Below are 15,821 nucleotides of genomic sequence, written 5' to 3' on the forward strand. Positions count from 1 at the left end.
TTTTAGCCCAGTTAGACACATCTTAACATATACAAAATAGCAAGGTAGTGAATTTGTGTTTATTTAATAATAAATATGTAGTAATTTATCGCAATAATACTAAATAATATATCTCAAAATTAACAAATATAAAAATCATACATTTATCTTTCTTCTCAATTCTGCTCTTTCTGAAGTCTTTCCCACTTTAAGGAAATGGTACTTACATTCCTCCAGCTGCTGAAACTACACAATTTTGAGTCAACGTTGACTCTTCTTCTTACTCTGAATCTGCAATGATTCTAGTAATTCATGTAGAATGGATGTACTTCTCACCATTTCTACCAGAATCAAGTTAGTTATGAGGACCGTTTTCCCAACCATCACAATACTAATTTTGGCCTCACTGTTTTCTCAAAGTTACAATAGTAACTCTGGACTCTGTTTCCAACCTGGCTGTACTGCATCATAAGTTCTTCTTCATGGGTTTGGAAAAATTTTATGACTTTTATTCCTATTGAAATAAAATACCTCTTGTCATGTCCTACAGCATCCTATATGACTTTCCATTTACAGTCTTCATCGCCTCTCTCTGGGGATAGCTCTACTTATTGCCTGTAGTTTTCTGTAGCAGATGTTCTACATTCTTAATATCTCCACTTTTCTGATCTCTCCATTTCATGAACTACCATCTCATGGACACTCTGCCCGTCTTACCAGACCTTCTGAAATCTGGATGGAAGCCTCAATGACCTCACAGTTCTTGCATTCTACATGCAAATGAAGCCAGCAACAATGGGATGACACCAAAGTCTGTTGCCAGCTCAAGCAGTACCATGGCTGCCGATGGCCCTGAAGAGCTAGATGGCTGAGCACTGTGAAAAGAGTTCTGGAGAAACAATCCCTGGGGAGCACTCCTCAAGCAGGGAATCTTTTCTCAAACAAATGTTTTATACTTTTGTACCCTTGACTTTGCAAAGGGTGGGTATTGCTGATGCTTCCAAACCATCTTTTCTACTTTCCTGATGCAAAGTATTTGGCTTCTTTTCAATATTATTATTATTTTTTCAATCAAGTTCTCCATTGCCCCAATTTTGCCCAAATTTTGCAGGCACTTCCTTTCTGGCAAAACCTCAAATTTTCTATGTACCCTGGCTGTGGATTTTTACTGTAGGACTGGCTACAAATAGCCAGCAATACCAGCATTACAGACTAAACGTTGGGGAGCTTTGAAATTGTCTCTACCAGATTAGTTAGTCTAAGGTCCTTAATCTCTAATTCCTAAAATGTCTCTGGCAAGGGAAAAATGTAAACACATTTTCTGTCAGAGAGTAACATACATGATCTCTAGTTTAACTACCAATAGAATACTTTTTTCCCAACTGAGATCTGCTAAGCCTGGCCTTTGCTGTCCATATTGGTATCAATATCTGGTCTACTGAGCTCTGAATAGTATTACACATCAAGCACAGCTCACAATATTTTAAAGACTTTTCTATCACATTTCTCTAAACTTTTCCAAACTCCTCCCACAAACAAATTGTAAAGGCTCTGAACCACAAAATCAAGTAAAGTCACAGCAACAACCTAACTTTTCTGATACCAAAATCTGTCTTAGTTATTTTCCTATCAAAAGGACAAAGTACTTGACACTCACAACTAGAAAGAGAAGATGTTTCTTTTCAGTCCATTATTGCATGGCTCCAATGTAGAAACAGGATGACTGAGGGGTATGGCACAGGAAAACATACTCAACCAACTTAACTAAGAAGAATGGAGAGAAGTGAGGAGCTGGGAACGAGTATAGATCCTTCTAGATCATATCCTCACTGAATGACCTATACTAAGCCAGACCTTCTAATAGCACATTCTGTTACTGAATTTATCAATGAGTGAATCCACCAAAGAGCACAGCACCTCATGATCAGATCACTTTCCAAACATGAGATTTGGTGGGAAGGTACATCTTACTTCTAAGCCATAGCAATACGTTTAATTTATATACAGATCAGCTATTGGCCTAAGATAATAAAAGTACTGCTTCACATCACTAGTATTCACTATACCATTATATTTAATGACATTATTTACTTTTTTCAAGAGAGTCTCACTACATAAGTTACACTGGCTTTGAACTCTATATAGACCAGGCTGGCTTCAAATTCATGGCAATTTTCTTGCCTGAGCCTCCTGAGTGCTAGGATTACAGGTGTGTGCCACCGTGCCCAGCAATATTACATACTTATCGTAGTAAATGTTAATTTATTCAACTGATTCCTATTGTTAGGTATTTGAATTTCCATGTGTTTCCTATTGTTCCAACCAATTCCTACCGTTAGGTATTTGAATTTCCATCTGTTTTCCTAAAAAACTTATTTTGAAATTATTTCATAAACTCAGTAGATTCTTCTTCATATAAGTTCTTAAGATATCAATAGTTGGGACAAAGGACATTAATATTTTCTAAGGCTTTCAATTTAAAAGAGAATCATTTTAGTTTTTAAAAGCAGTGTCACAATGAAGTGAAGTAAATCTTAGTCTAGGAAGTTGCACATCATTTGCCATAAGCAAATTTTCATATAAAAACTGAACAGGGTCTTGGTATCTATTTGGATGGGGAAGCCCATTCATGTGCTCCACACTGATGGAAAAACCCACACATGAATGGTGCTTCCCCCACCTGTCTCCATGTCTGCAGATTTCACAGACCTGGCCACAGCCATCCATGATCTTCAAGCCCATTTTGAGCTTTGTTCTTCCTCAACCTTGGACAACAGAGGTGCAGAACAATAGACCAACCTGATTATAGATAAGATCAGTGCCTGAGGAGAGAAGGTAAGCCCTGTAGAGTTCACATATTCATGGAGAAACAACACACCTTGCCCACAGATCTAGCTCTAAGAAAAGACCGATGCTATAGTAAACAACAAACAGAGTGTGGGGCTTTACTCTAAAAGTGACTTCTTCACAGCAAGCTGGAGTAGAAGAAACCCAGGGCAGAATCTGCCATACTGCCAGAGTGTTTAATCCAGTTTAGGGAGGGATTGTTTAACATGAACCTGTAGAATAAATTTACTTCAGGGTTTCCACTGTTACCTTCCATATTGATTGGGTGAGATATAGTCACGGAAGCAAGCCTTGGAGAGGGTACAGGTTAGACCTAAAACCCCTAGAAGATTAAGCACAGACTGGGAAGGACATGGGCTCTGTCCCCCATAATGTGAAATCAGGCACCATGAATATAGCTTTCAGAGAAAGTTGGATCTGAAAGTGTTAGCATTAAATTCTGTTACTGTTATCTAATACTATTAATTTTCTTTTAATTCTCAGTAGTAGATCCTATCTCATTGTCTCTTTTCCTTTTTTATCTTCCATTGATTAATATTTCAAATTTTACTTTTCTTATTCTGTGTGTCCCCTCCCTTACTAGTATAATCATTAAGCTTTATGAACATTTACATAGTTATTTCTATGCTTTTAGTGTTGAATGTTTTTCTATTGATTGTGGAAGTAAAAGTGTTCCAGTTAGTAAATGTTTACTATAGGTCAATATTTGGTTTGTATAGGGGTGGTACATTATGGTTCATAGAATATGCAAATGTCTAGTTTGTCTTTGATGCTATTGTGTTACTGATGTTATTACTATACTCAAGGTGACATACTTGTTTCTGTTGACTTGTTTTCTCTGTATATAATACATATATTGGCTTTGTATCATTAACAGTGCTGTGGCCCATTCATAGAGAATTAGCTACTGCACCAAATGTACTTCAGCTTCTCAGCCAAATAAACAGAGTGGGTTGGATTCTGGGATGGAGGCAAATGTTTATAGTTAATCATGTCTATGGGCATCACTGAAAAACAGGCATTAAATAAATAGGACTCCATTCCACCAATAAAAGTTTTCCATTATGATCAAATTACAAGCTTCAGCACAAACTAAATGGAAATGATAGAAGACAAGGCAACAAAATTCCTCCAAAAACTTCCATATTTCCTAAGCTGTGAGGTGGCAGTGAGGAAGAGGAAATCAAAAGACACTCAGCTAAATTATTTAAAAGATAACAGAAGATGTCAAAAGGATCAGATCAATAAGGTGCTTGGTGAGAACAAAGAAGATGTAATTAAACTAAAAATGGTCCTAAAGAAGCAAAACAGGGAGACTACAGAAAAAAGTTAGCTAAGTAAAACAAAATGATTCAAAACTTTAAGTCCCTGCATAGAAAAGAATTAGAGTCTGTAAAAAAGTACTGAGCAGAAATTCAGGAGGTTAAAAATTATATCAAAATCATGGCCAGCAGATGTGACCAGCACAAGAAGTGTATCAGAACTAAAAGACAGGATGGGTATCGGTGACCAGCTAATTGCAAATGACATAAAAATAAGAGAATATGATAAAATGAATCAAACAGAGGCTAGATGACATAAAGAAGACTAATCTAAGATGAATTGGAATTAAAGAAAAATCAAAGACAGCACAAATGGCATGAAAACTTATTTACTGTAAAAAGAGAAAAATTTCTAAATATGGGAATAGAATTTAATATACAGACAAGTGAGGTATATAGAACTTCAAACAGCCATGATCAAAAAGGAACCTTGCCATAATGCATAGTAGTCTATATCTAAGAAGTGCAACACAGGAAGAAGCTCTTAAAAACTATTAGAGAAAAACAACAAATCACCTATAAAGCTGAAGCCTTTACAATTACAGGAGACTTCTCAACACAAACTTTAAACTATAGGAGAGGTTAGAGTGAGGGTTTTAAGCTCTCAGAGAAAATATTTCCTTTCTCAGGCTCATATATCCTGTAAAAGTATCTTGCAAATTTGATGGAGAAATAAGTTAGTTACATGTTAAAGACAAACTTAGAAAATTAATGACCACTAAAGCAGCAGTCCAAAAAAATTCTCAAGGACATTCTGGAAACAGACAATGAAACTAACAGTGGCAAAATGTCCAACTTAGTGAACGTAGGGTGAGCAGTTAAGTAGAAAAGGAAAAAAGAAGGGAACTGGTAACATCCAGTGTAAGGAATAAGTCAGTATCTTTCAGTAATAACTCTAAATGTGAATGGGATCAATTCTCCAAACAAAAGACAGATTGACAGAATGGATCAAAAAACAAAATCCAGTGGTATGATATACACAAGAAACACAATTTACCCAGAAATAAATTCATGGACTAAAAATAAAATGATATAAAATGGTATTCAATGCATTAAGAACCTAGAAAAAAACATGGATTAACTATACTATTTTCAGACAAAGTGGATTTTAAGCCAGAACTGATCAGAAGAGGCAAAGAAGATCAGTACATATTGAGTAAGAGAACCATTCAACAAGAGATTGCAACTGTTATCAGATATTGACTAAACAACAATGCACCCAACTCCATGAAACAAGTACAACTGGGCATAAAAGATCAGATAAACAGAAGTATAGTAGGGAAACTCAGTATCTCACTTTAATAAATGGACAGACCAAGTAGACAAAAATCCAACAAAGAGATATCAGAGCTGAACAAAATTTTCAACCAAATGGGCTTAATAGACATCTAAAGAACGTTCCACCCGACAATAGAATACACAGTCTTCTTGGCAGCAAGTGGAACTTTCCCTAAAAGACACCACATGCTAGCCAGAAAAGAATGTGTAAGTAAGTGCAAAAGAATCACAATTGTTCTGTGCATGTTATCAGATCATAGTGTGATGAAAGTAAAAATCATTGGTAAAAAAAAAACACCAAAATTACACAAAAGCACAGAAATTGAACAATACACTCTTTGATAATCAATAAGTCACAGAAGAAATGAAGGAAGAAATTAAGCTGTTCCTACAAGTAAATGATAAAGCTTGTACAAAATACCAGAACTTACAGAACACAATGAAAGAAGTCCCAGTAAGGAAGTTTACAGCTGTGAATACCTACATTAGAAAACCAAAGGGAGCACAAATAAATAAGCAAATTGTGCACTTACTTTAAGGTTCTACAAAACCAATAACAATCCAAATCCAAAGCTAGTACGAGGAAGGAAATTGTAAAGACAAAGCAGAATCAATAGAATAGAGGTGAAGAAAACAATATATAGAATTAATGAATACAAGAGCTGATTTTTCAAAGTAACAAACAAAATAGAAACAGCTTTAGCTAATCTCACCAAAACAGGAAAAGACCCAAATTAGTACAATTAAAAATAAAGAAAGGAAAATCACAAAAGACACTGCTGAAGTCCAGAAGGTTAATAGTAACTATTTTGGAAACTAGCACACCAATAAGTTGGAGAATTAGAAGAAATATACTTAGATTTCTGGACACATATGAAGTATCAAAACTAAACCAAGAAGATTTAAAAGCTCTGAATAATTCAATGGCATGCAGTAAAACTGAAGAAATACTAAAAAAGAAAAACCTACCAACTATGAAAATGCAGGTCCTGATGGATTCACTGCTGAATTCTCCAAGAACTTCAGCGAAGATGTAATGCCAAATAGTCTTCTAACTCTTCAATGAAATCCAAATAAAAGGAGTAATCACAAAGTTATTCCTAGAAATCAGCCTTTCCCTGATTCCAAAACCAAGTAAGGATCCAACTGAAAAGGCCAACTATGAGCCAATTTCTGCAATGACCATAGAGGCAAAATTTCTCAATAAGACATTTGCAAGAAAAGTACAGCAAATCATCAAAAAGATCACACTTCATGATCAAGTGTGCTTCACTCCAGGGATGCAGGTATGGCTTAGCATATACAAATGTAGTGGGATACAAAATCAACACATAAAAATTAGTAGTGTTCCTGTACATCAATAGGGAAATCACTGAAAAAAATTAGGAAAACAATACCATTCTCGTAGCATTGAGAAAAATTAGATATGTAGGAGTTAACCTAAACAAGGAAGTGAAAGACCTCTATAATAAAAGCTACAGTACTCTTAAAGAGGAGATCAAAGCAGAAACCAGGAAATGGAAAGATGCCCTTTTTTCCTGAATATGTAATGCCAATGTATTCAGATATACAGATTCAATGCAATCCTAATCAAAATACCAACAGTATTCAAACAGAAGTAGAGAAAACAATTCTAAAATTCACATGATACCAGAAGAGACTTAGAAAAGTATTCCTCCATAACAAAAGCAAAACAGAAGTCATCATAAGCCCAGACTTGAAGCTATATTAAAAGCCATAGTAATAAAAACAGCATAGAACTGGCACAAAAGATATGCGGATTAATTGAACAGAATAGAGGATGCAGAAATGACCCTACATACATTCAGCTATCTGATCTTTGACAAATGGGCCAAGAACATATACTGGAAGAAAGAGAGCCTCTTTGGCAAATGATGCCGGGAAAATTGGCTATCTGTATACAGAACATTGAATCTAGATGTGTACCTCTCATCATGTACTAATTTTAAAAACGAATCAAATTTCTAAATACTAAAGCAGAATCATTCTTCTCTGAGATAAAATAGGTAAAATTCTTGAAGACAGTTTTAGGCAAAGACTTTCTGATCAGTCCTTCAATGCCACAAGAAATAGTACCAAGAATCAACAAATAGGATCATATATAAATAACTTCTGTTCAGCAAAGGGACAGCTGACAGAATAAAGAGACAACATACAGTGTGGGAAAAAGTTGACAGCTATTCCCTCAGACGGTGGAATGATATCTAAAATGTGTAAAAACAAAAAAATTAGACCCCTCAAAATAAAAGACCTAATAAATAATAAACAAGTGAAATAAATAGATATTTCTCAGAGGAAGCACAAATGACTAATATGTGAAAATATGCTCAACACCTCTGATCATTAGACATGGAAATTAAGACAATGTAGAGAATCCATCTTACTCCAAAAAGAGTGGTAATCATCAAAAAGTCAAATAATGACAAATGCTGGTGGAGCTGAGGGGGAAAAGTACCACTTCCACACATTTGGTGGGAATGTAAACTGGTGCAACCACTACGGAAATCAGTGTGGAGATTCCTTAAACAATTAAAATTAGAAATTCATTTTTCCCACGTATTTACCTTCTGGATAACTTTCTAAATTAAAATAGCATGTGACAGTGATACATGTGCATCCATATTATAGCAGCAAAATTCATAAGAGCTAAATCTTGGAAGCATCCTATATGTTCATGAATACATGAATAGATAAAGAAAATGTGGTATGTATGCACCATGGGGTAATACTCTGTCATAAGGATGGACAAACCTGAGTCATTTGTAGAAAAATGGATGCACCTTCAGACCATAATGTTAACTGAATTGAATCAGATACACAAATATCACGTTTTTTCTTATATGAGAAACTCGAGATATAAATAAAGAACAAAATTAAAAATAGATAATGGGAAGTAGGGATGTAGATTTTTTTCAAATGGCAAAGAGTGAAGATATGGAAGGAAGAAAGAGGGAGTGGCAAGTAAGGGGATGAAAAATACAGCTGAGATGTGTTATGTTCATGTACCAACTCCCCACAAGGAATCTGTGTAATGTAAACAAGAACCAATAAAAAATAAATATTAAACACAAAACTAAATAGTGACATAGATCCCCTCAGTCTTAGGCTGTGAAAATTGTTCATATATCAGTACTAATGAGCACTACCATTTATTTCAACAGAAAGCTTCGGGAGCCATTTTATTCTGTTGTCCACACATGTGAAGTTATTATCAAATTGACACTGAAAAATATTTCCACATTCTCTGCTTCCACTATGTGTGATAAAAATAAAATATAGGAGAAAGAAACATTAATAAAATAATAGGTATTTGATAATTTCATAGTGTTTATTAGGTAAGGTGCTTAACACTTACGTTTGCTGTTTAAATCCTCAAAAAAGTCTATGAGTTAGGTAGTAATATTCCATTCACAAATGTAAAAGCCAATGTTTAGATAGCAGCACCGTAGTCTACTTAGTAAGTGATAGGTCTATAATTCAAAATCATTTCAAGCTGGCAAGTAATCTGATTTCCTACAGTAAAAATCTGTGTTGTCTTGACCTTTTCCTCCAGATACCGGTAGCGATAGCTATATTAGCATTCCTTCACTCAGGTGATTACTTAATGCCTCTTCTATGCTAGATGCTCTCCTAGTTACTGGTAAAACTGTAAAGCAAACATAGCTACTGATGTCATGGAGCTTGCACCCTTTTAGTAAAGGCAATTATTTAACTGGAAATTGCACCAGACTTCATTGCTTGTTATGTTGGTGCAATTATAGAGTGTAACATAACTGTGTTTTCTATGTAAACTTTATATTTACTCATCTCTTTTGGCATTACAACTGAAAAGTAAACACCTGATCATGGGCCAATTGTCTTTTTGGACTTTAAATTCCTTAATAGCAGTCACCTTGTTTATTTTTGTAACCAGAGCACCTACCATAGTTCAGGCACATAGTGAATTTTCTAATAAATATTGTTGAATAACTGACTGATTATAACTAGTCCCTAAGTAAGCAATTTTTGAGTCCTTATTTTGTTGCTCTCAATGATTTGTTATTTCTAAAGTGAAACTCTTAATTATGTGGTTAAAGTAATCAGCCTAATTTATTGGAATTAAAAATAAGGCAATTCATTCTTTCTCTCATTAACAAATATTTTGCCCTCTTGCCATATATAAAAATGCTGCTTATGTAGAACAGGAAGGGCAGAAATAAATTGGGTTTTTGTCTCACATTTATGATTTAGAGTCTAGTAGAAAATGTAAGACACACTTTTAACAAATAGCTGACCACTCAGGAACTTGCTCGGTGTGTATGTATGTCAGTGAGTGTGGGAGTGTGTTTGTGTATGTACCGTCTTCATAATGAGTGACTCAGCTGGAAAGAATAAGAAAATGACTCATTTATGGTGTTCCTTTCAGTCCTTCCTAATGACTACCAAATTTTCAGATGAGTGACCAACACATGGAGAGAGGAGCCCTTGTGTTGAGTAAATTTCTCACTACATGGAAAACATAAAGTTTACAAGATCTGGGTGGGTAGGTGTTTGAGCCCACTGGACTTCATAGACTGTGATGTGGAAAGGCTTGAGAGGATGATGGCCTTGTGGGTAGAGACAGTGTTAGATCTGAACAAGAGAAAGACATAACCAAGCTGTCATGGAAGAATGAAAGCCCACTCAGGACTACTCTCCTAAAATTACCAGGCGGATGTAGGCAGCAACCTGGAATACAACAGCAGCAGTGCGCACAGAAAAGAAGATTCTTACTGACATTGCATACCAGCGAGTGATGAGAGGGTCAAACCAAGGGATACCGGTGTTCTCCCCGGGCAGGACTCAGAACACTGAAGATGTAGAATCTTTGACTTACTTATCCAAGTGCAAATAAAGGTCAACATATCCTGAGCTATAAAATTCTAAGCTTGTAAGTATCCTTCTATATTTTCATATGAACAAATTATGAAAAGAACAAGAACAAAATTAATTTTGTTCATCTTGTTATGCTGGAGGTCCGCTCGTTTCTGTTCTTTCTTTGTACTGGTTTAACTCTCTTAATAAGGGAAGAATAAGCACCTAATTTCTGCACTCATTTTCCTGGATTATCTAGGTTAGCACACATTAAGAATATGTTTCTAGGTTTTTCTGCTAATCTTGACCTCTTTTATGCATCTAGAATAACATTATAACTGAGTTTGATAAATAGAGGTCTCTTTCACATCCTGAATGGTATGAAGCAATATGTAATTTTTTTGTAGTTAAAACATAAAGGAGAAAATACATTAGAAAAACTTTAGAAAAGATCAAATGAATTAATAAGGAAAATTTGGACAAGGGAGAAGATTACATTAGAAACCTTAAAGGATTTATGTAGAGATTTGCAATGGAGTTTTAAGGGTAAAGGAAGTGCAAAGGTAACTAGATGTAGACAGAAACTTCTAAGTCCAGGGCAAAAAGACAGAACACTCAAAGGTGTTATGATTTAGGTCTAAAATGTCCCTGCAAAGTCTCATGTCTTTGGGACATAGCTGGATCAAGGGGTGTTACACTTAATAGTGGATTGATCCATTGATGGGTTCAGTAGCTAAATATGTTGTTAAGAGGCAGAGCCTGGATAGAGGTAGGTTACTGGGAGTGTGACTTGGAGGGATATATTCTTGTCTGCGGCTCCTTCTTTCCCTGCTTCCTGTCTGCCATGGGATAAGGCACAGTCCTGCACCGACTTTCCTCCATGCTTTTCCTGCCTTTGATCCAGACAAATATAGACTCCACCCACTGGAAACTGTGACCCAAATAAACTTGTCCTCTTTAAATTGTGGGTGTTGGGTATTTTGTCCGAAGGATGGGGAAGTGACCAATAGGGAGGAGCTTCCATGTTCCAAACCTGAGTTCTAGACTTTTTCAAAGAATGTTGGACCTGATTGGATAATGAGGTTTTCTGGGAGGCTGGAGGAAGTCAGCGGAAAGCTGAAAGCCACCACTGGGGTGCCAGAAAATCTTACTGAAAGCTGCTCACTAAAGATGCTCATGTTTATGCTAGCAAAACTCTTTGGAAGGAAGTACACCCCTACATGGGAATGGGAGAAGGACTGAGGCCAGCAAGGATGCTGAGGGGAAAGCCTTGCCTTGCTAGCTGAGCTGGTGGAACAAGACATAGCAGTTCAGCCAGATAGAGAAATGCCTACCTCTTTTGAAGCAAACCCTATTCCCCAGATCTTTTACTGTGAGGTCATTGTGCCAGTTGACAAAGAGAAATATTTACAGGGTCCTACTCCAAGGCAAAGAAGGGTGGCTTTGGAGCAAGAGGCTGCAGACTGATAACTGGCACAATGGCTATGGATGTATATGCATCTCCAAATGATTAAAGCACTGACTCTTCCCCTTATCTTCAGACTGTACTACATCAGAACAAAACCTGTTTTCCAATTATCCCTTTAAATGAAGCACATTTATACCTATAGCTCCTTTACTTGTTTACTCAAAAGCACACTTCTAGGGTTTTTTAAAATAGGGCCTACTTATATAATTATATACTATTGACTTAGGACAGGGGAGTTCCTACTGAACTTGCTTCAGTTTTAATAAATATAGAATTTGCCTGAATCCTACCCCATATATTGTCCCCACTAAATTGAATCTGAACTCTATTCCATAATCCTCCAAAGTATTGAACTAATGGTCATCATAACTTTTCAAATTGATTTGTATCTAAATAAAAAGTAAGTGATGAAAACCAGTCTTTGGAGTGGGGAAGATCTGTTTAATTTCTAGATCTTTCACTTAGGTTCGTGTCATGCTGACTATATTATTTAATTTTGCTTAGGCACAATTTTTCAATCTATGAAAAGGTTATAAATTTTAATACTGCAGTATGTGAGGGTAAAATATAATTACCTATAAAATACTTATCCTATAAAATAAGTCCTCAATAAATGATAGTTATTATTAGAAAGCACTTCGAGGTTTACTGATTTTCAAATGAATAGAAAGTTTATATTTTCCAAGTTCTACTCTTCCAAAACAAGATTTCAGAAAACAAAAGAGCAAATATAAAAGGATTTCAAGAAGGGGACTCAATTCTTGCTAAAACTAGAAAATTCATTCCAAAAAGGTAATAAAAACAAAGAATTTTTAAAAATGAATAATCAGATCCAGTTTGCATTTCATTAGACTATTATAGACCAAATCTGTTTTATTGTCTCATTTATGTGAAAGATGGTGCGACCACTTATCTACCTGATAAATTGTTCTCTGTGATTTAATAATACTGCAGTTATCTTACTGTATTTCTGTTCCCCTAATTCGAAACAGATTCAGCTTTTGTCCAGATAGCTTCCTGTATGAACAATGCCAGTCAGGAGGCTGGGCTGTACTTGTTAGACTGCTTGGCAATGCTGGGATCTTGGAGACGACAGCATGCTTATGTCACAAGCCACATCTGTCATGACTGGATTTGTGTTTGTCCTCAGATTAATAATAACTGATGGAGGCACCAGGTCGCCTTTCCTTAAAAGCAATGAGTCTGAATACCAGTTTAAGAAGAGGTGCTTCAAAGATCAAAACCAGGCCCATGACAGTGACATGTGAGTTTTTGAATTGGAAATGGCAGTGTCAAATCTCCTAAACAAGGAAATAGCCCCTGTCTAGCAGAAAGAGAATATAGTGTATTACCAGCTCTAATTAGAGAGAGCCAGGTTTTGTAAGGTAACCAAGCTACTTATATAATTATTATAGAGCTTACTTATATAATTATATTTTATTGACTTAGGACAGTATGTAGTATTTATGAAAGTGGTTTTTATATAGTTCTGTGCAGAACTGTAGAAAAATAAAGAGAGAAGAGTCAAGATGTGACTCTGCAGAGACATTCAACTTCAGAGATGGGAGCATAAGTGCACAACTTTCTCCTCAGCTTAAACTTTGAATAGAGCATTTTCTTATGGGCAGGCCATATATTTATTATTTCCAATTTGGGTAACTAGTTAAATAGGAGAAATTCAGGCTTTGTAACTTAATGATGATCACAGCAGTTATGTCTCTTTACAGATTTTAGAGGATTTAGATGATTGTATCTAATATTTACAAATATATATACTAGACATTCATAAATATTAATCCAGTTCATAATCATATATATTAAAACCATGCTAAAACTTTTCCATGATTGCTTATCAGCAGCATACTGATAAAATATTTACCTAGCACCTAATATACTTTTGACAGACAATCCCATTTTATTCTCACAATACCAAGAGGTATAATTATGTGCTTGCCTCAGAGACACTGAATAATTTACAGAACTGTGCCGCTAGAGTGGGTGGCAGGAGTTATTTCAGGTCCATATCTAGCTCATAATCTTTTTATTTCCTTATTATCTCGGAACCTATGACCATCAGGCCTATGTTTTAGCCATCAATCAATAGGGAGCTTGTAGAAAAGTGCCATTCTCTTCATTTGGATGATCATCATTATGCACTATGTGAGGCTGTTGTGAAGTTAAATGAGGTGAAAAGCAAAATACATAACTACATTTTGGTTGAATCAAGTTAAATGTCTTTTTCTATTAGAAGTTTCAATCTACAAACAGACTGTAGTAACTTAATTATTGCTTTTCATTAAGACATAAATAGAATCCAAATTTTCATTATGGTTTAACCTAACGTCTCCCATTTCTCTATCGTCTCTCTTTTTCATAGTTGAAGCCTAGCAGGTATATGCATGGAAATACAATGGGTTACACTTAATAACCCAAAACTTGGTCATTAAAAAACAGTTCTCTCTTACTCAAACTTCCCATTCAATTCTAGATCATTTAAGAGAATGATGATCCAGGTAAGTTCCTTGACTCTTTCTTTTCTGTTATCTAAGTTTCACAAAAGGAAAAGTTGAAAATTAAAACTGACTGAATATGCTGTTAAGATGGAACTTATCCATCCATAACAAAATGCATGGGAAATTTAACGTCTTCTAAAGGACATCATAGTACATAATAAAGAAAACATTTAAAAATGAAATAGCTAAATTTAAATTCAGCACAAAGAATCATGGCTTTAGATTTGTTAGCTCTTCTCAAGAATAGACAAAAGTCTGAAGTATAGACATTTTCTATTTATTCCATCAGCAAATATTTTGTTAAGATTTGAGGGAAGGGAGGGACAGATGAACTAATAAGCACACTTAAGGAAGCGTTAAACAGTTTCTATGTCAGACTCATTTCCTCTGTGGCTGGGAAAACTCAGAATGGGAAGTTTGTTGCAATTTTAGACCTTCATTAAGACTGTACTTAGGGAAAAAACTATCTGGTATAGCAAAAATAAGATGATATAATCTTTCTGATAATTTTATGCCTGTCACTTGAACGCAGTTTACTGAAAACCTGAAGAAATGGACCACAATTTCTAAGAAAAGCAATAATATCTATATTTTAGCTTGTGGTTTATATAACACTGAAATTTGACTTAAAAGTAGAATTAGTAAATTTTATCGCTTTCTGACAAAACAGTGTCACAAGTAAAAAACAAAATATCAATATCTTTTAGTAAATTTCTGCAAATTATGTTCTTTACATAAATCTATTCTTGTCTTACTAAATACTGAATGAACAATTAATAATTATGGTCATACTTTTTGATCTTTAGAGGGACAGTGAAGTGGTATGTATATGTGTTATACTTTTAAAAACCAAAAAACAAATTTAGGATGTGATATATAAATATAACAAAAAACAAGGATAATGACAAGGTAAAAAACTGGCACTATGTTTACCATATACCATGAGGCCTTGTGTGAAGAAAATATGGACCATTAGTTATTACTGAGCTGAGTAGTGACCAAAGCAAAAGATACAAATAATTATTCATTTTTTCATTCAAGAATACACAGTTAATCTGCTGATATATGCTAGGTGCTTTTGAAATTAGTATTCCTTCTAAAGTAAGGAACAAATCTTAGTGTCCTTGAACAAAAGCTCAAGTTATATAAGAGAATTGCACTCTTTACTGATACTGAATTACAATTCTCATTTTGTGAATTCACATTAGTCTAATTTCAAAAGCACTTTTTCCTTTTGTGTGATGGCAAAACAAATAGAATGAATCATTTAGGCAGTTATTGGGTTAATGTTATGCAAAAAACTCAGAGGGAATTTAGAATACATGGAGCAGCCTAAATGAATTGGAGAACTCTGGGTCCAGTTAACATTTCAATTATTCTTAAAACTTGATAAATTGCCTAATACAGATGTGTGGTATTCCAAACAAAGTGCAAAAGTAAATGTAAGCATAAAAAATATCTACCTTGAAATCCTAATCTTAACCCTCAGCCCCATGCGCCCTGCGCAGCGAGAGCCAGTGTTCCAGGAGCGGCTAGACACCTGGGCTCGAGTCTGTGCTC

General features: G+C 35.1%; 1 long non-coding RNA gene across 1 annotated transcript; it reads left to right on the top strand.

The window, feature by feature from the left end:
• Nucleotides 1-803: 803 nt before the first annotated feature.
• LOC102006934 lies at nucleotides 804-10,330 on the top strand. Its single transcript, XR_261134.1, has 3 exons — nucleotides 804-960; nucleotides 2,678-2,814; nucleotides 9,853-10,330. It is a non-coding gene; the product is annotated as an uncharacterized LOC102006934 (long non-coding RNA).
• The last annotated feature ends 5,491 nt before the right edge of the window (nucleotides 10,331-15,821 follow it).

This window comes from Chinchilla lanigera, unplaced genomic scaffold (genome assembly GCF_000276665.1).
Source record: "Chinchilla lanigera isolate Chin_1 unplaced genomic scaffold, ChiLan1.0 scaffold00024, whole genome shotgun sequence".
NCBI classification, from domain to species: domain Eukaryota; kingdom Metazoa; phylum Chordata; class Mammalia; order Rodentia; family Chinchillidae; genus Chinchilla; species Chinchilla lanigera.